The sequence below is a fragment of the Lissotriton vulgaris genome, chromosome 12, assembly GCF_964263255.1.
Source record: "Lissotriton vulgaris chromosome 12, aLisVul1.2, whole genome shotgun sequence".
Classification (NCBI taxonomy): Eukaryota; Metazoa; Chordata; class Amphibia; order Caudata; family Salamandridae; genus Lissotriton; species Lissotriton vulgaris.
Window position 1 is genome coordinate 720,753,648 of NC_141700.1, and position 20,274 is coordinate 720,773,921.

Below are 20,274 nucleotides of genomic sequence, written 5' to 3' on the forward strand. Positions count from 1 at the left end.
GTATACACCGAGAAGGGCCAGGGCTATATCATGACAGGCCCTGGAGGAGAACTAATCCTAACAGACCCAGGAAAACACCAGTTATGGGGGTACACGCAGCGGCGGAGGAGGCAACGTGAGAAGCAGTTCATCCAGGGACTGACAAGACTGGGCAGGAGGCTGGCACCATGGCAATCAGTGAGTGAAGACTCCTTCCTCCTCATCTTGAGGCCACTTTGTAGACTAAAGATGGGTGGCAAACTGAGCTCCGCCGCCAGATTTTGCGGAGTTTTGCCAACTTTGCTATTCTAGTCCAGCAAAAAACTCAAATTCCGCAGCATGTCGGAGTTTGCCTCTGCCACCCACCCGTAAAAAAAATATGCAGAGAACAATAGCAATTCACCTTGGGCCACAGATGCAGCATGTGGATTCTGACAGTGCAAGTGCTGAAGGGCGAGAAGGGGGCACCACTTGGTTGGTGATGGAGAGAGCTACTGGAGCAGGTCAGACCCAACGAAGACGGATTGTGCCTGAGTCCTCCTTACCTGAACTGGAATTCTCCATGCCCGGTCTGTCCTCCTACTGTGTCCTCGTCATCAGTGGTGCAAAACCCTTCCGTTGCTGGACTCGCGAGGACTGCGCATGTGCGCGCATGCGCAGTCCTTGCAAGTCCTGCAGCGAAGAGGTTTCACTTCCATTACAGCCCAGGAAGGACTGGAGAAACACCACTAATCACTGCCACGGAAAACTGAGGTAAGAAGGTGGCAGTCTGGGGTCAGGAACACTCCAGGTCTGCTGTGTGCATGGGGTGGAGTATAGTGGAGCAGGAATCCGTTGAGTTTTTAGACAACTCTGCGAAATTCTACATTGTGCCACTGCGCCAATGCCTCCCACCCTTACTGTAGACCACAGTGGGCCACTATTAGTGCCTTTCATATCGCCAGCGCGCACTTCTTGGCTGTGCTTGTTCAGAGATACTTGATTTTTAAAAGCACCTCCGTTTCCCCTGCTGCAAAGCTTGTTGTTGTTGCTGCCATTTTGTGTACATCCCCTGGCCCTTCCCCCACCTCGCTCCCGCCTCCCTGCTGACCCTCCCACGCTCCGCCCCCCTCCACTCTCCACTTAAGACAGATGTCCCAACGCGCAGCGTCCACGCGCTTCGGACACGCCGAAGGTGCGCCAAAGGTAAGCCCGTCTACGCCCGTCCGTGCCTGGACCGCGCCCAGCGCCAGACCCCCTGCCCCTCGCGCTGCCCAGCCCTCCCGCATTACCTACGATGCCGCCACCCTCCTAGCCCTTAACCCCGGCCGCGCCCCCAACTGCGTCCAAGCCGCTCCTGGACACACCCATGGATCTTTCTCCTGCTACTCCTGCAAATTCAGCGGCACCGACAACATCTCTGCTACGACCACACCACAGATTCCCGACCCCAACCACCTACAATGCATCCTTCTCAACACCAGATCGATCCACAGGCATGCCATTGACCTATGGAATCCACTAGACACCATTTCTCCGGACATCGCCTTCCTTACGGAAACATGGATGAATGCTTCCTCCGCACCAGACATCACAATTGCCATTCCTGAAGACTATAAGATCACCCACAAAGACCGTACCAGCCACACAGGAGGAGGAATCGCTATCGTCCATAAGAAATCTATCCGCATCTCAACCAGCTCCGACGTCAATCTCGCAAACTCCGAACACCTTCACTGCCAGATCCACATCGATCCCAAAACAACACTCAGAGGCACTCTCCTCTACAGACCACCAGGACCCCGCGCAAAATTCAGTGAAGACATCACGGACTTCATCACCCCACACGCACTCCCCTCCAAAGATTACATCCTTCTGGGAGACCTCAACTTTCACCTTGAAAAGACCAACGACCGCAACACCACCACCCTCTTGGACAACCTCGCCAACCTCGGACTTAAACAACTAGTCACTTCCCCCACCCACATCGCAGGTCACACACTCGACCCCATCTTCACATCCAGCAACCATGTCTCCTTCAGCCACACTACGGATCTCCTCTGGACCGACCACAGCTGCGTCCACTTCATCTACAACAAGCCGAAACCCATCAACCACTCCCAACCTACCCTGCAAAGAAACTGGAACAAAATCACCACGGACCAAATCTCCGCATCGCTCCTTCGAAACTCCCCAGCCTTCTCTTCCAACGCCAACGATGCCGCCTCCAACCTCACGCTATGGTTATCCAACACCGCCGACACCTTAGCTCCACTGAAAAAACGTCAAAGCAAACCTGGCAGCAAGAAAGCCTCATGGTTCAACGATGATCTCAAGAAGTCCAAGAAACTCTGCCGCTCCCTTGAAAAGACCTGGAAAAAAGACCCAACCACCAGCACCAAGGACGCCTTCAAAAGCGCCACCCGCTCTCACCACCAACTGATCCGAAAAGCCAAGAAAACAGCATTCAAGGATTGACTTGACAACAACGCCCACAACAGCAAGGAACTTTTCAACATCGTCAAGGAATTTTCCAATCCCTCGGCCAACTCCAACGACATCACACCCTCTCAAACCCTCTGCGACTCCCTAGCCTCTTTTTTCCACAACAAGATTGCAGACATCCACAACAGCTTTGACAACCAACCCGGAAACCAACCCACCCTACCATCTGCTGACCATCTTCCCCCCGTGAACACCCTTAACGCTTGGAACCCAATCTCCACCGAGGACACCATCCGCCTGATGAATTCCATCCACTCAGGATCCCCCACAGACCCATGCCCTCACCACATCTTCAACAAAGCAGACTCCGTCATCGCACCGCACCTCCGAGACGTCATCAACTGCTCCTTCAACTCCGCCACCTTCCCAGAAGACTGGAAACACGCTGAACTCACCGCCCTTCTGAACAAGCACTGGCGTTGCCAATAGGTCTCGCAGTAGGAAAGTTGGAGCTATTGGTTTTGTAAATGACAAAGCCCTTTATGTATTTAAAATGATAACCAAAGTGAAAGGCATTGTTATTTGCAATTGTAATGGCTCCAACTGTCGTACTGCGAGACCTATTGGCAACGTGAGTGGTTTTTCGTGTGTGAGTGGCGTTGTGTGTGTGAGTGGCGTTGTGTGTGTGAGTGGCGTTGCGTGTGTGAGTGGCGTTGCGTGTGTGAGTAGCGTTGCGTGTGTGAGTGGCGTTGCGTGTGTGAGTGGCGTTGCGTGTGTGAGTGGCGTTGCATGTGTGAGTGGCGTTGCATGTGTGCGTAGTTGAGTGGCGTTGCGTAGTTGAGTGGCGTTGTGTAGTTGAGTGGCATTGCGTAGTTGAGTGGCGTTGCGTAGTTGAGTGGCGTTGCGTAGTTGAGTGGCGTTGCGTAGTTGAGTGGCGTTGCGTAGTTGAGTGGCGTTACGTTGTTGCGTGGCGTTGCGTAGTTGCGCGGCGTTGCGTAGTTGAGCGGCGTTGCGTGTAGTTGCGTGGCGTTGTGAAGTTGCGTGGCGTTGCGTAGTTGCGTGGCGTTGCGTAGTTGCGTGGCGTTGCGTAGTTGCGTGGCGTTGCGTAGTTGCGTGGCGTTGCGTAGTTGAGTGGCGTTGCGTAGTTGAGTGGCGTTGCGTAGTTGAGTGGCGTTGCGTAGTTGAGTGGCGTTGCGTAGTTGAGTGGCGTTGCGTAGTTGAGTGGCGTTGCATGTGTGAGTGGCGTTGCATGTGTGAGTGGCGTTGCATGTGTGAGTGGCGTTGCGTTGTTGCGTGGCGTTGCGTAGTTGCGTGGCATTGCGGCGTTGCGTAGTTGCGCGGCGTTGCGTAGTTGAGCGGTGTTGCGTAGTTGAGCAGCGTTGCGTAGTTGAGCGGCGTTGCGTAGTTGAGCGGCGTTGCGTAGTTGAGCGGTGTTGCGTAGTTGAGCGGCGTTGCGTAGTTGAGCGGCGTTGCGTAGTTGAGCGGCGTTGCGTAGTTGAGTGGCGTTGCGTAGTTGAGCGGCGTTGCGTAGTTGAGCGGTGTTGCGTAGTTGAGCGGCGTTGCGTAGTTGAGCGGCGTTGCGTAGTTGAGCGGCGTTGCGTAGTTGAGTGGCGTTGCGTAGTTGAGTGGCGTTGCGTAGTTGAGTGGCGTTGCGTAGTTGAGTGGTGTTGCATGTGTGAGTGGCGTTGCGTTGTTGCGTGGCGTTGCGTAGTTGCATGGCATTGCGGCGTTGCGTAGTTGCGCGGCGTTGCGTAGTTGAGCGGCGTTGCGTAGTTGAGCGGCGTTGCGTAGTTGAGCGGCGTTGCGTAGTTGAGCGGCGTTGCGTAGTTGAGCGGCGTTGCGTAGTTGAGCGGCGTTGTGTAGTTGAGCGGCGTTGCGTAGTTGAGCGGCGTTGCGTAGTTGAGCGGCGTTGCGTAGTTGAGTGGCGTTGCGTAGTTGAGTGGCGTTGCGTAGTTGAGTGGTGTTGCGTAGTTGAGTGGTGTTGCATGTGTGAGTGGCGTTGCGTTGTTGCGTGGCGTTGCGTAGTTGCATGGCATTGCGGCGTTGCGTAGTTGCGCGGCGTTGCGTAGTTGAGCGGCGTTGCGTAGTTGAGCGGCGTTGCGTAGTTGAGCGGCGTTGCGTAGTTGAGCGGCGTTGCGTAGTTGAGTGGCGTTGCGTAGTTGAGTGGCGTTGCGTAGTTGAGTGGTGTTGCATGTGTGAGTGGCGTTGCGTTGTTGCGTGGCGTTGCGTAGTTGCGTGGCATTGCGGCGTTGCGTAGTTGCGCGGCGTTGCGTAGTTGAGTGGCGTGGCGTAGTTGATTGGCGTTGCGTAGTTGAGTGGCGTTGCGTAGTTGAGTGGCGTTGCGTAGTTGAGTGGCGTTGCGTAGTTGAGTGGCGTTGCGTAGTTGAGTGGCGTTGCGTTGTTGCGTGGCGTTGCGTTGTTGCGTGGCGTTGCGTTGTTGCGTGGCGTTGCGTAGTTGCGTGGCGTTGCGTAGTTGCGTGGCGTTGCGTAGTTGCGTGGCGTTGCGTAGTTGCGTGACGTTGCATGTGTGAGTGGCGTTGCGTAGTTGCGTGGCGTTGCGTAGTTGCGTGGCGTTGCGTAGTTGCGTGGCGTTGCGGCATTGCGTAGTTGCGCAGCGTTGCGTAGTTGAGTGGCGTTGCGTAGTTGAGTGGCGTTGCGTAGTTGAGTGGCGTTGCGTAGTTGAGTGGCGTTGCGTAGTTGAGTGGCGTTGCGTAGTTGAGTGGCGTTGCGTAGTTGAGTGGCGTTGTGTAGTTGAGTGGCGTTGCGTAGTTGCGTGGCGTTGCATGTGTGAGTGGCGTTGCGTTGTTGCGTGGCGTTGCGTAGTTGCGTGGCGTTGCGTAGTTGCGCGGTGTTGCGTAGTTGAGCGGCGTTGCGTAGTTGAGTGGCGTTGCGTAGTTGAGTGGCGTTGCGTAGTTGCGTTGCGTTGCGTAGTTGCGTGGCGTTGCGTAGTTGCGTGGCGTTGCGTGGTTGAGTGGCGTTGCGTGGTTGAGTGGCGTTGCGTGGTTGAGTGGTGTTGCGTGGTTGAGTGGCGTTGCGTGGTTGCGTGGCGTTGCATGTGTGAGTGGCGTTGCGTTGTTGCGTGGTGTTGCGTAGTTGCGTGGCATTGCGTAGTTGAGCGGCGTTGCGTAGTTGAGTGGCGTTGCGTAGTTGAGTGGCGTTGCGTAGTTGAGTGGCGTTGCGTAGTTGCGTGGCGTTGTGTAGTTGCGTGGCGTTGCGTAGTTGCGTGGCGTTGCGTAGTTGCGTGGCGTTGCGTGGTTGAGTGGCGTTGCGTGGTTGAGTGGCGTTGCGTGGTTGAGTGGTGTTGCGTGGTTGAGTGGCGTTGCGTGGTTGAGTGGCGTTGCATGTGTCAGAGGCTAAATGTAGCACAGGGAGACCTCCAGTGGTAAGACAATCCAAAACAACTTAGAAAACATTTGACAGTATGAAGAGATCAAACTCATGAACAAGCGTGATACACCTAAGCTAAAAATCATGATAAATAACAACACACATTAGAAGTGAAACTGCAAGTACAGAAGGACCAGCTTTGCTTGTTTAAAACTCCCACTTCAGGCAGATGAGTGTAATGTGTAAAGCGTCTTGTGCACATGAGCAGATCGGAGTCTGGAAGCAAATACAAAGAAGAGGAATGACTGAGGCGCATTGGTGTGAAGCACATCAAAGGGCTTCTCCTCCCCTAATTAGCCGTTCTGGGGAAACTGAAAGTACGGCCGGCCTGCGGCCGGCCATGAATAATTAGGGGAGGAGAAGCCCTTTGATGTGCTGGGCTGGCTGGCCCTGAATGCGCGTGCATGTTATCACGTGGTTCACGGGCACTGCAAGAAAACCGCGGCTGAAAGGCCTTTGGTTTGACGAGAAAATAGCTGACTTGAATTCTCCCCATTTCCCATTCCTGCGGAATGGTAAAGGCTCGACCTAAAAAACCAACAGCGGACCCCACCGAACTCAAAAATTACCGCCCCATCTCGCTTCTTCCATTCCCGGCCAAAGTCATCGAGAAAGCCGTCAACAACCAACTCGCCGCTTTCCTCGAAGCCAACAAATCCCTCGACCCCTCACAATCTGGCTTCCGAGCAAAACATAGCACTGAGACCGCCCTCATCGCAGCAACAGACGACATTCGAACTCTACTGGACAATGGAGAAACAGTCGCCCTCATCCTCCTCGACCTCTCTGCAGCATTCGATACAGTCTGCCACAGCACCCTCCTACAACGCCTCAATAACATCGGAATCCAAGGAAAAGCACTTGAATGGATCACCTCGTTCCTCACCGGAAGAACCCAGAGAGTCCGCCTTCCTCCATTCAAGTCCGAGGCCTCTGAAGTCATCTGCGGCGTACCTCAAGGATCCTCACTCAGTCCCACCCTCTTCAACGTATACATGAGCCCCCTCGCGGCCATCGCACGCCAACACAACCTCAACATCATCTCCTACGCGGACGACACTCAACTAATCCTCTCTCTCACCAATGACCCCAGCACCGCCAAAACTAACCTACACGAAGGAATGAAAGAAGTTGCCGAATGGATGAAACAAAGCCGTCTGAAACTGAACTCAGACAAAACAGAAGTCCTCATCTTAGGTACTTCCCCCTCTTCATGGGACGACTCCTGGTGGCCGGAAGCCCTCGGAAAAGCACCCATCCCGACAGACCACGCACGGAACCTGGGCGTCATCCTGGATTCCTCACTTTCGATGAACAGACAAGTCAGCGCCGTATCCTCTTCATGCTTCAACATTCTTCGCATTCTCAGAAAAACATTTCGCTGGATCCCCTCCGAAACAAGGAAAACAGTCACCCACGCTCTGGTCACGAGCCGACTGGACTACGGAAACACCCTCTACGCGGGTACTACCGCAAAACTCCAGAAAAAACTCCAACGAATCCAAAACGCATCAGCCAGGCTCATATTAGACATCCCACGCAACGAACACATCTCTGGTCACCTTAAAGACCTCCACTGGCTACCCGTCAATAAGAGGATCACTTTCCGACTGCTTACCCACGCACACAAATCACTCTACGACATCGGACCAGATTGCCTCAACTCTCGACTGTCCTTCTACACCCCCCCCGCCAACTACGGTCTTCCAGCCAAGCCCTCGCCACTGTACCTCGCATCAACAAGACCACCATGGGAGGCAGATCCTTTTCATACCTGGCTGCTAAAACATGGAACTCACTCCCCCCCTACCTGCGCCTCACCCAGAACCACCTAGCGTTCAGAAAGCAGCTTAAAACGTGGATATTTGACAAATAATCCTCCTCCCCTTCCTAAGCGCCTTGAAACCCTCTGGGTATGTAGTGCGCTATACAAATTTTATGACTTGACTTGACTTGACTTTTCCTGTAGTTAGCTGGCCCTGAGGGACATGCAATGGACAGGCACTGCAGGCCTCACACTGAAACCACAAGGAAAATATCCAAGGGCTGGACCTGTTGAGTGGCAGGAACCCATTCTGAGGTTTGCAGGTGAGGAGCACAGGGGTCACAAGAAGGCATACCAATGAGCCCTACTATGGAGGGGGAGCGCAGGGAACCTTGCAGGGTATGGAGATCTTTTTGGAGTGCAGACCCAGGGCGGGGTCCCACTGAATTGCATACCTGGTGACTAAGATGCTTTGATTAGAACCAAGAACTTTCTAGTGAAACTTTCTTGGAAAATAACACTGGCTGGATTGTTGGCCCGAGGGGTGGATGTATCTGCTGCTTTGTCGTGGATGGTGCAGCAGGTTCATCTGCTTTCTGATGTCTCTTTTGATTCATTGGGGACGGCGGCCTCTGCGGCTGGGTCTTTGATTGCTGCGAGACGTCTATTGTGGCTCCGTTCCTGGGTGTCTGATGCGGCGCAGTAGGGTCTCCTGATGGTATTCCCGTTTTCTGGGGTCTAATTGTTTGGGTCCCCTTTGAGGGACATGGTGATGACCTGGACGTGCTGGTCGCTTCCGAGCCTTTGGTAACCAGAGGGCTTTTGTGGTCATTCTCGTGGGGGCCATGCATGGTCAGCCCTTTTGTGGGAGGGGGCGTGGCCGGGGTGATCTTTCCTTTGTCTAGTCCCGGTTCTCCGGTGCTTCTACCTCCTCCACTCCCGCTTCGACATCCTGGCTGGTTCGCTCCTGGAGTGGGTCCGGTTGGGGGTCGCCTCGCTTGCTTCGTGGACTCTTGGCGCGAGACTGTGTCAGATCAGTGGGTGCTACAGGTGGTGTCCGGAGGTGTGCGTCTTGGATTTACCCTGTCTCCCCCTACCTGTTTCAGGCCCACTCCTTGTCCCAGGGACGCTATGAGGTAGGTGGCTCTTTTGGAGGGTGTCAAGTCCTTTGTTTTGGGGTCTGCCTTGATTCCCGTACCCGTGGATCAGTTGGGGTTGGAGGTTTGTTCCTTCCTTTTCCTGGTGATGCGACGCACTGAGGATCTCTGTTCTCCTGGGGATTTTCTGGCCTCCATAGGCTTGTATGATGCTTTTCTGCATATACCTGTTCACCCGGATTCTCTGAGGTTTCTCCATTTCTGCTTCCTGGGTTGTCGCTACCTGTTCCGGGTTTTGACTTTTGGCCTCTGGTCTTCGCCCGGAATTCGCCTGGAATTTTTAACTGCAGTTCTGGCTCCTCTTATTGGACTTTACATGGGGAGGGCGTTTGTGTTTTTCCTTTTCTGGGCGTTATTTGTATTTCTGCTTCTTCTCTTCGGGGCAGAGTTGCATGTCCGGAGGGTGTGCCTTGTCCTGATGCATCACGGCTTCCTGGTGAATGTTCCGTGGTCCTCCCTGGTTCCTGCGCAGCACTTGACTTTTATTGGGGCTCTGTTCATGTCTCCGTTGGGAATGGTGTTCCTGACCCCTGCTCGAATTCTGTCTCTGTTGTCTGCTGTGCGGTCCATGTTATCGGGCCTTCTCATCCTGTGAGCTTGTAGTTACGGGTTCAGGGCCTGATGTCTGCGTCCTTGCTGACCGTTCCATGGGCTCGCCTTCACATGTATACCTTGGTGTCCCTCGTTTTGTTGCTTGGGTCACCTGTTCCATGGTTATGGGTGTTTTCGTCCCCGTGTCCCCGGCGGTTCGGGTGGTCCTGGTGTGGTGGTTGGTTTTGGGTCATCTGTCCGGGGGCCGCCCGTTTCTGGGTGTTCCTTCCCGGGTTCTCTCTACCGGTGCCTGTCTACTGGGGTGAGGTGCTACTCTGGGGGTTTCGACGTCTCTAGGCATTTGGCCTCGGTCGGTGTTGTTTTCCACCTACGAGGTGCTGTAGCCCGCCCTGTTAGGTCTGTTGGATTTTTCGGATCTTCTTCGGGGTCACCTTGTGCGGATCCGGATGGACAATCAGGTGGTGATGTCTTATGTGATCCTTCATGGGGGGTGCAGGGTTTACTCCCTTGGTTGCCTCTACTGTCGGTTTTGTTGTTGGGCGGTGGTGGACCTGGATCCCTGTCTACCGTTTACCTGCCTGGTGCGGTGAACACTATGGTGGATTGTCTGCACCGGGTGTTTCCTTCCGTGGGGTCTTTGTCCCTCATGCGGTTGATGTTCGGGTGCTTGCGGGAGATGTTTGGCTGTCCGATTGTGGACCTGTTTGCCTCCCGGTACTATGCCAGGCTCCGCTGCTTTTGCACGATTATGCCTTGCCGGGATGCCTGGAGGGTGGACCCCCTGGTTTCCTTTGGCCGAAAGGCCTGTTATATGCCTTTCCTCCCTTTCCCTGATTCCATTGGTCTTGCAGGAGATCGAGAGGGTGGGGTCGTTTGTCCTTCTGGTTGCTCCGGGGTGGTGCCGTCGTTCTTGATATCCCCTGTTGCTGGAATTGGCTGTATCTCCGGGCTGGACGTTACCGTTCATGCCTTATCCTCTGTTGGATTCTCTTCTACCTCTGCCTATGTTCCGGTCCCTGGGTCTGCGGGCCTGGATCTTGAGTGGGGATCGCTGATGCGTGCAGGTTGTTCTTTTGCGGTTGCTGGCGTCGTTCGGCAATCTCGGAGGCCTTCTACTATTGAGTCCTTTGCTAAGCATTGGGATGACTTTGCCTCTTGGTGTATGGGTCGCGGTCTGTCATTGGATTCTTTGGACCCTACTCGACTTCTGGATTTTTTGGATGATGGTTTCCATTTGGGCTTGACCATTTCCACTCTCGGGGCTCGTTGGGCCGCCATTCGGGCATTTCTTGTCCTCCCTTTGGTTCAAATTTATCCTTTGATGGCTCGACTTTTTAAGTCGCTTTCTTTGCAACGTCCCCGTCCTCTCTTATGTTCTCCTCCTTGGGACCTTCCTCTGGTGTTGCGTTCCTTGCGGTCGGCTCATTTTGGGCCTTTGGTGTCGGTGGGCCTGGAGTTCTTGACACTCTCAGTGGTGTTTCGTGTAGCTCTTGCCTCTGCCTGGCGTATTGGTGAGCTGGGTGCCTTCCTGCGGTCTGCTCCATTTTTGGTCATTTATCTGATCGTGTGCTATTGTGCCCTCCTCCTACGTTTATTCCTGTGGTGGTTTCTTATTTCAACATTCTGCTGCAGTGGTTCTTCCGATTCTTTGTCCTGATCCTTCCTCGGCTGGGGTTTGCCTTCTCCACCTGTTGGATGTGCGTCGTTGGTTTCTTTATCACGCACTTCTTACTTTTGTACGGTTGCCAATTTGTTTGTCAATTTTGATTTGTCTCATCAGGGCCTGAAGCCCTCCCTGTCCACTGTCAGTCGTTGGATTAAGGGGTCCATACTGTTGGCTTATGGTTCTGTTTCTGAACTTCCCCCTCTTCATGTTCGGGGTCGGTCCACCAGATCTGTTTCTGTATCCTAGGCTTCTTTCAAAGGGGTGTCCATGGAGGATGTTTGCAGGGCTGCTACATGGTCTTCCCCACATACCTTTGTGTCCCATTACCGCCTCCAGGTTGAGGGTGGGGGTTCTGTTTCTTTTGCCTCTTCTGTTTTGTCTGCGGGGGTTCCTTGTGAGGTTATCCTTTTGGTTGCTATACCTCTGTATATTGAAATATGTTTTTCCCTACTCTGATGGTGTGGCTTGTTTTCCTTACATGAAGCTGATTGCTTTGGTATCGGCTCATATGTGAATACTGTGGCGAGGAAGACAGGATGAGGAGGTAATGCCCTGGTTACTTACCGGTAATCTTCATTACTCCGAGTCCATGTCTTCCTCGCCACAGTATAGTTTCCCTTCCCTCACGGCCCTAGTGGTGGCTTCATGTCTGCGGCTTGGTTCTTCAGGTCGTGTTGGTGTTTATGTGTCCCTTTATGGGATTGGATGGAGCCACTGGGGGCCATCTTGGAGGAGGGAGAGGGAGACTAGAGCGCTGTTTTTATGCTTGGAGTTCTGTGTGGAGCCGGAGGCTCATGTGTGAATACTGTGGCGAGGAAGAAAGGACGAGGAGGTAATGCATGACTTTTCTATTTTAATGGAGAAAAACTGTGGCTAATGCGGGGATCCAACCCATGACCTTGGCGTTATTAGCACCACGCTCTAACCTGCTAACCGGCCAGCACATGTCTGCATGACATAGGAGCTTCTAATGAAACTGAACAGGCTATCACGGTACACAGACACATGTAATAGACATTCAGACAGGCTATTACTGACCCATGATAGTTTCAGTCCACAACATTGAAGAGCTCAGATAGTCCTGTACCAACTTGCACATACTCGGGAGCGTCACCAAAGAACACGGATATTATTGAATGAGCTGCACTGAACGCACTTCACTAACAAGAGCTGCACGACCATCACAATCCAGAAAAGATGTATTGAAAGCTAGAATCACTCCAGAGACCCTCCCTCCTCCCACACTCACCCAGAAAAGGACATGTCTGGGCTCAGCAGCATTGCGCATGCTCAATGTTCTGCAGGTTCGTCTCACACCTGAACCTAATCCATACCACTCATGGTGCTGTCACTCCCTAACCCTTCCCTTCCTGTACCCTTTTCTCTGTACTCCTTCCGCTAAGTAACCGAGGCATTACAGTACAAGGCGTTAAAAAACATATAGGGTTGTTTGATTCTTCTGGTCATTAACTGGGACATCGCTGATGTTTGTACAAGGGTAAGTGTTGCTAGTACCATTTAAAGGGCACTGTGGGCTAACAGCCTCCCTCTCCTCCCGCTGGAAGACCAGCAGCCCGCTCCTTTGGCACTTTTTGAAGCGCTGTTTGAACCTGGAACGCGTCCCTAAAAGTGTCGGTTCCTCTGCTTCTTGTTGGGGTATCCAGAGGTCACGAGAGGTGAAGGAAGGAGCACAAGGGTTATGTAGGCATCATTAAATTGTCTTCTATGTATTGGTTACCTTTAAAATCGTTACACTCTCGTTTAATTTCACGTATGTATTGCGCACTCGTCCACCAGTGTAAATATTGCAAAATGAATACAGATATGTACATATAATGATATACGTTATTCGTGACCCTCTTTCTACATTTCCCATTCCAAGTTCAGGTTTTCTTCTCCATTTTCTTGTTAGTAGCTGGAAAAAAGCAAAGTGTTAGAGACAAAAACATATGCAATGTCACCAGGACAGAAGGTACAATGGGGAGAACCAAACTCAAAGAGGTGCTGTGGCTTAGTTGGTTAAAGCGCCTGTCTAGTAAACAGGAGATCCTGAGTTCGAATCTCGGCAGTGCCTCGTCTTTTACACAATATCTTATAAGACCTATTGTTTGATAAAAGACTCATTGTCTGCAAGCCCAGTTGCTCTTATTATAATTGTACACATATTATAATTATCCACATATTATAATTATCCTCACAAACACAATGCTTCTCCTTCGAACCTAAAGATGTTTCAGGTGTTTAGATGCCAATGTTTTGTACCGCCAACCACCAGTTTCTTTAATTTTCAAAGCCAATCAGTTTGGTTTTGTGAAATGAAAAGATGTTTTTAGGCTGCACTCGCTTCAAAGTACAACCAGGGCAGCAGTAATGCAAGCTTCAAAAAACAGGTGCAGCACAGGCAGCACCAGAGTGACCTTCCATTACTGAGCCTGTTACTGAACAGGCAGAAGAGGTTCGAGCTTCAAGAACAGGCACAGCACAGGCAGCACCAGAGTCTGATGGATTGTGAGTGCTTGGAAAATAACACTGTGTACTGTGGGCAGCTAAACATGCTGCACCCATAGCACTGTTCCAAGTTGTGAATGTCACATCTGTGACATTGTGTTCACTTAGGGAGGCTTCACGTGAGGTTCTGGAGGCCTCTTCTGAAATATTGTGTCTGTCCTGGGAGACTCCTACGGAGTATTGTCATGTGCAACACACCCCATATGAAACGTCATGTCCAGTTCTCCATGCCTGACCTAGAGGTTTGATCCTACTCTTCAAATGTTTGAATAACATAACGCTTGAGGTGTAAAAAGGAGGGAGCGGTCCCTACAGAGTAGGACTGCAGGGCTGTGTGTGTTGGTTTGTGAACATCCCAATCAAGTAGGCGAAATGTGAAGCATCTACCTCAAAACAAAAACACAAGAACGAGACATGACGCGCTTTCTGCATATAAAACCCTCATGGCAGAGAGCGCCACCGGATCTGCACTATGAACGTCACGTACAAGGCGACTTCATTAAGCCCGAGTAGCTCGCCATGATCGTATAGTGGTTAGTACTCTGCGTTGTGGCCGCAGCAACCTTGGTTCGATTCCGAGTCACGGCATTGCGGGTGGCAATGTCACGGCAGTTGGGTGGTATTTTTTCATTGTAAACATATATTTTCAATATACAGAGTATTTTTTTTAAATACCACCTGTGCCAAACACTTTGTTTTCTATTATTTGTGAAATTGCCAGCTTTAATAAAGAGAAGTCATTTCATTAGTATGCCACAGCTGTAGGGCGGTAGGGAAAGTGTGTTTTATACATGCAACACTTACATATAATATACTCTTGCATGTCGTAGTCCGTGTAATTGCGCATAAATCGTTTTTGCGGAATGCAGAAACATTTGCTTGTGTTATATTACCTTTTCATAAAGAAAGTTTTATTTTTCTGTAATGTTGCTTTATTTTACGCTCAGGCTAAAACTGGCATTTAGGGCCCTTCCAGATTAAAGGGTAAATGTTTCTCCCTTAAATATGGATAGAGACGGTCGTCCCATTAAGAGTATCCCAGCATCCCGAGAAAGAGCTTTAATGTCCTATTAAACAGTGTAGTTGGCCTGGTGAGAGGTGTCAGTACTACTGTACTGGAGACATGAGGGAATCCTTATGTACTTTCCAGTTAGCACCGACCCCCGGCCGCGCCTCCCCTCCTTTCCCTTCCGGTTACTTTGGTATTCCAGATTTTCAACTCTGGTTTCCTTTTTGTGAGATTTTGCCTTCAAGCAAGTCGTGTGGACTCTCTCTTCTTCCAAGCACTCACTTGTATTCTGCTTTGCTAAATTGGATATATTTGTTTATTTTGAGATTCAAGTTTTAGTATTTTTTCGATGGGTAAAAGAACTTAGTTAATGAAGGGGAGGCCACATTTGGTTTGGAAAGTGATAAGCTGTGTACTCTATGACTATGAAAAGAGAGGGAGGGGGAGGAGTGAGTGATGGCGGAAGGAGTACAGAGAAAAGGGTACAGTAAGAGAAGGGTTATGGATTGACAGCCCAGTGAGTGATAGTGTGTGGTATGAATTAGGTTCAGGTGAGAGACGAACCTGCAGAGCATTGAGCATGCGCAATGCTGCTGAGCCCAGACATGTCCTTTTCTGGGTGAGTGTGGGAGGAGGGAGGGTCTCTGGAGTGATTCTAGCCTTCAATACATCTTTTCTGGATTGTGATGGTCGTGCAGCTCTTGTTAGTGAAGTGCATTCAGTGCAGCTCATTCAATAATATCCGTGTTCTTTGGTGACGGTCCCGAGTATGTGCAAGTTGGTACAGGATTATCTGAGCGCTTGAATGTTGTGGCCTGAAACTATGATGGGTCAGTAATAGCCTGTCTGAATGTCTATTAAATGTGTCTGTGTACCTTGATAGCCTGTTCAGTTTCATTAGAAGCTCCTACGTCAGGCAGACATGTGCTGGCCGGTTAGCTCAGTTGGTTAGAGCGTGGTGCTAATAACGCCAAGGTCGTGGGTCTGATCCCCACACTAGCCACAGTTTTTCTCCATTAAAATACAAAAGTCATGCATTACAGTACAAGGCGTTAAAAACATATAGGGTTGTTCGCTTCTTCTGGTCATTAACTGGGCCATCGCTGATGTTTGTACAAGGGTAAGTGTTGCTAGTACCATGTAAAGGGCACTGTGGGCTAACAGCCTCCCTCTCCACCCGCTGGAAGACCAGCAGCCCGCTCCTTTGGCACTTTTTGAAGCGCTGTTTGAACCTGGGACGCGTCACTAAAAGTGTCGGTTCCTCTGCTTCTTGTTGGGGTGTCCAGAGGTCACGAGAGGTGAAGGAAGGAGCACAAGGGTTATGTAGGCATCATTAAATTGTCTTCTATGTATCGGTTACCTTTAAAATCGTTACACTCCCGTTTAATTTCACGTATGTATTGCGCACTCGTCCACCAGTGTAAATATTGCAAAATGAATACAGATATGTACATATAATGAATATGTGTACAATTATAATAAGAGCAACTGGGCTTGCAGACAGTGAGTCTTTTATCAAACAATAGGTCTTCTAAGATATTGTGTAAAAGACGAGGCACTGCTGAGATTCGAACTCAGGATCTCCTGTTTACTAGACAGGCGCTTTAACCAACTAAGCCACAGCGCCTATCTGAGTTTGGGTGTCCCCATTGTACCTTATGTCCTGGTGACAGTGCACATGTTTTTGTATCTAACACTGCTTTTTTCCAGCTACTAACAAGAAAATGGAGAAGAAAACCTGAACTTGGAATGGGAAATTTAGAAAGAGGGTCACGAATAACGTATATCATTATATGTACATATCTGTATTCATTTTGCAATATTTACACTGGTGGACGAGTGCGCAATACATACGTGAAATTAAACGGGAGTGTAACGATTTTAAAGGTAACCGATACATAGAAGACAATTTAATGATGCCTACATAACCCTTGTGCTCCTTCCTTCACCTCTCGTGACCTCTGGACACCCCAACAAGAAGCAGAGGAACCGACACTTTTAGTGACGCGTCCCAGGTTCAAACAGCGCTTCAAAAAGTGCCAAAGGAGCGGGCTGCTGGTCTTCGAGGGGGAGGAGAGGGAGGCTGTTAACCCACAGTGCCCTTTAAATGGTACTAGCAACACTTACCCTGGTACAAACATCAGCGATGGCCCAGTTAATGACCAGAAGAAGCAAACAACCCTATATGTTTTTTAACGCCTTGTACTGTAATGCATGACTTTTGTATTTTAATGGAGAAAAACTGTGGCCACAGTGCCCTTTAAATGGTACTAGCAACACTTACCCTGGTACAAACATCAGCGATGGCCCAGTTAATGACCAGAAGAAGCAAACAACCCTATATGTTTTTTAACGCCTTGTACTGTAATGCATGACTTTTGTATTTTAATGGAGAAAAACTGTGGCCAGTGTGGGGATCGAACCCACGACCTTGGCGTTATTAGCACCACGCTCTAACCAACTGAGCTAACCGGCCAGCACATGTCGGCATGACGTAGGAGCTTCTAATGAAACTGAACAGGCTATCACGGTACACAGACACATTTAATAGACATTCAGACAGGCTATTACTGACCCATCATAGTTTCAGTCCACAACATTGAAGAGCTCAGATAATCCTGCACCAACTTGCACATACTCGGGAGCGTCACCAAAGAACACGGATATTATTGAATGAGCTGCACTGAACGCACTTCACTAACAAGAGCTGCACGACCATCACAATCCAGAAAAGATGTATTGAAGGCTAGAATCACTCCAGAGACCCTCCCTCCTCCCACACTCACCCAGAAAAGGACATGTCTGGGCTCAGCAGCATTGCGCATGCTCAATGTTCTGCAGGTTCGTCTCACACCTGAACCTGATCCATACCACACACTATCACTCACTGGGCTGTCAATCCCTAACCCTTCCCTTCCTGTACCCTTTTCTCTGTACTCCTTCCGCCATCACTCACTCCCCCCCCCCTCTCTTTTCATAGTCATAGAGTACACAGCTTATCACTTTCCAAACCAGATGTGGCCTCCCCTTCATTAACTAAGTTATTTTACCCATCTAAAATTACTAAAACTTGAATCTCAAAATAAGCAAATATGTCCAATTTAGCAAAGCAGAATACAAGTGAGTGCTTGGAAGAAGAGAGAGTCCACACGACTTGCTTGAAGGCAAAATCTCACAAAAAGGAAACCAGAGTTGAAAATCTGGAATACCAAAGTAACCGGAAGGGAAAGGAGGGAAGGCGCGGCCGGTGGTCGGTGCTAACTGGAAAGTACATAAGGAGCCCCTCATGTCACCAGTACAGTAGTACTGACACCTCTCACCAGGCCTACTACACTGTTTAATAGGACATTAAAGCTCTTTCTCGGGATGCTGGGATACTCTTAATGGGACGACCGTCTCTATGCATATTTAAGGGATAAACATTTACCCTTTAATCTGGACGTGCCTTAAATGCCAGTTTTAGCCTGAGCGTAAAATAAAGCACCATTACAGAAAAACAAAACTTTCTTCATGAAAAGGTAATATAACACAAGCAAATGTTTCTGCATTCCGCAAAAACGATTTATGCGCAATTACACAGACTACACATGCAAGAGTATATTAAATGTAAGTGTTGCATGCATAAAACACACTTTCCCTACCGCCCTACAGCTGTGGCATACTAATGAAATGACTTCTCTTGATTAAAGCTGGCAATTTCACAAATAATGGAAAACAAAGTGTTTGGCACAGGTGGTTTTTAAAAAAAAATACTCTGTATATTGAAAATATATGTTTACAAGGAAAAAATACCACCCAACTGCCGTGACATTGCCACCTGCAATGCCGTGACTCGGATTCGAACCGAGGTTGCTGCGGCCACAACGCAGAGTACTAACCACTATACAATCACGGCGAGCTACTCGGGCTTAATGAAGTCGCATTGTATGTGACTTTCAGAGTGCAGATCCGGTGGCGCTCTCTGCCATGAGGGTTTTCTATGCAGAAAGCGCGTCATGTCTCGTTCTTGTGTTTGTGTTGTGAGGTAGATGCTTCACATTTTGCCTCCTTGATTGGGATGTTCACAAACCAACACACACAGCCCTGCAGTCCTACTCTGTAGGGACCGCTCCCTCCTTTTTACACCTCAAGCGTTATGTTATTCAAACATTTGAAGAGTAGCATCAAACCTCTAGGTCAGGCATGGAGAACTGGACATGACGTTTCATATGGGGTGTGTTGCACATGACAATACTCCGTAGGAGTCTCCCAGGACAGACACAATATTTCAGAACAGGCCTCCAGAACCTCACGTGAAGCCTCCCTAAGTGAACACAATGTCACAGATGTGACCTTCACAACTTGGCACAGTGCTATGGGTGCAGCATGTTTAGCTGCACACAGTACACAGTGTTATTTTCCAAGCACTCACAATCCATCAGACTCTGGTGCTGCCTGTGCTGTGCCTGTTCTTGAAGCTCGAACCTCCTCTGCCTGTTCAGTAACAATCTCAGTAATGGATGGTCACTCTGGTGCTGCCTGTGCTGTGCCTGTTCTTGAAGCTTGCATTACTGCTGCCCAGGTTGTATTTTAAAGCGAGTGCAGCTTAAAAACACCTTTCATTTCACAAAACCAAACTGATTGGCTTTGAAAATTAAAGAAACTGGTGGTTGGCGGTACAAAACATTGGCATCTAAACACCCGAAACATGTTTAGGTTCGAAGGAGAAGCATTGTGTTCGTGAGGATAATTATAATATGTGGATAATTATAATATGTGTACAATTATAATAAGAGCAACTGGGCTTGTAGACAATGAGTATTTTATCAAACAATAGATCTTCTAAGATATTGTGTAAAAGACGAGGCACTGCCGAGATTCGAACTCAGGATCTCCTGTTTACTAGACAGGCGCTTTAACCAACTAAGCCACAGCGCCTCTTTGAGTTTGGTTGTCCCCATTGTACCTTATGTCCTGGTGACATTGCATATGTTTTTGTGTCGAACACTTTGCGTTTTTTCCAGCTACTAACAAGAAAATGGAGAAGAAAACCTGAACTTGGAATGGGAAATTTAGAAAGAGGGTCACGAATCACGTGTATCATTATATGTACATATCTGTATTCATTTTGCAATATTTACCCTGGTGGACGAGTGCGCAATACATACGTGAAATTAAACGAGAGTGTAACGATTTTAAAGGTAACCGATACATAGAAGACAATTTAATGATGCCTACATAACCCTTGTGCTCCTTCCTTCACCTCTCGTGACCTCTGGACACCCAAACAAGAAGCAGAGGAACCGACACTTTTAGTGCCGCGTCCCGGGTTCAAACAGCGCTTCAGAAAGTGCCAAAGGAGCGGGCTGCTGGTCTTCCAGCGGGAGGAGAGGGAGGCTGTTAGCCCACAGTGCCCTTTACATGGTACTAGCAACACTTACCCTTGTACAAACATCAGCGATGGCCTAATGACCAGAAGAAGCAAACAACCCTATATGTTTTTAACGCCTTGTACTGTAATGCATGACTTTTGTATTTTAATGGAGAAAAACTGTGGCCAGTGTGGGGATCGAACCCACGACCTTGGCGTTATTAGCACCACGCTCTAACCAACTGAGCTAACCGGCCAGCACATGTCTCCATGACGTAGGAGCTTCTAATGAAACTGAACAGGCTATCACGGTACACAGACACATTTAATAGACATTCAGACAGGCTATTACTGACCCATGATAGTTTCAGTCCACAACATTGAAGAGCTCAGATAATCCAGTACCAACTTGCACATACTAGGGACCGTCACCAAAGAACACAGATATTATTGAATCAGACCCCCCAGGATATAGCG

At 49.8% G+C, this 20,274-nt stretch overlaps 7 non-coding genes across 7 annotated transcripts; 2 read left to right on the forward strand and 5 right to left on the reverse strand.

The window, feature by feature from the left end:
- The first annotated feature begins 12,930 nt into the window (after window positions 1-12,930).
- TRNAT-AGU (transfer RNA threonine (anticodon AGU)) lies at window positions 12,931-13,004 on the forward strand. The gene has a single exon. It is a non-coding gene; the product is annotated as a tRNA-Thr (tRNA).
- A 950-nt stretch (window positions 13,005-13,954) lies between these two features.
- On the forward strand, window positions 13,955-14,026 carry TRNAH-GUG (transfer RNA histidin (anticodon GUG)). The gene has a single exon. It is a non-coding gene; the product is annotated as a tRNA-His (tRNA).
- A 1,974-nt stretch (window positions 14,027-16,000) lies between these two features.
- Window positions 16,001-16,074, reverse strand: TRNAT-AGU (transfer RNA threonine (anticodon AGU)). Its single transcript has one exon. It is a non-coding gene; the product is annotated as a tRNA-Thr (tRNA).
- A 775-nt stretch (window positions 16,075-16,849) lies between these two features.
- On the reverse strand, window positions 16,850-16,923 carry TRNAI-AAU (transfer RNA isoleucine (anticodon AAU)). The gene has a single exon. It is a non-coding gene; the product is annotated as a tRNA-Ile (tRNA).
- A 1,347-nt stretch (window positions 16,924-18,270) lies between these two features.
- Window positions 18,271-18,342, reverse strand: TRNAH-GUG (transfer RNA histidin (anticodon GUG)). The gene has a single exon. It is a non-coding gene; the product is annotated as a tRNA-His (tRNA).
- Window positions 18,343-19,290: 948 nt separating this feature from the next.
- Window positions 19,291-19,364, reverse strand: TRNAT-AGU (transfer RNA threonine (anticodon AGU)). The gene has a single exon. It is a non-coding gene; the product is annotated as a tRNA-Thr (tRNA).
- A 616-nt stretch (window positions 19,365-19,980) lies between these two features.
- Window positions 19,981-20,054, reverse strand: TRNAI-AAU (transfer RNA isoleucine (anticodon AAU)). The gene has a single exon. It is a non-coding gene; the product is annotated as a tRNA-Ile (tRNA).
- Between the last annotated feature and the right edge of the window lie 220 nt (window positions 20,055-20,274).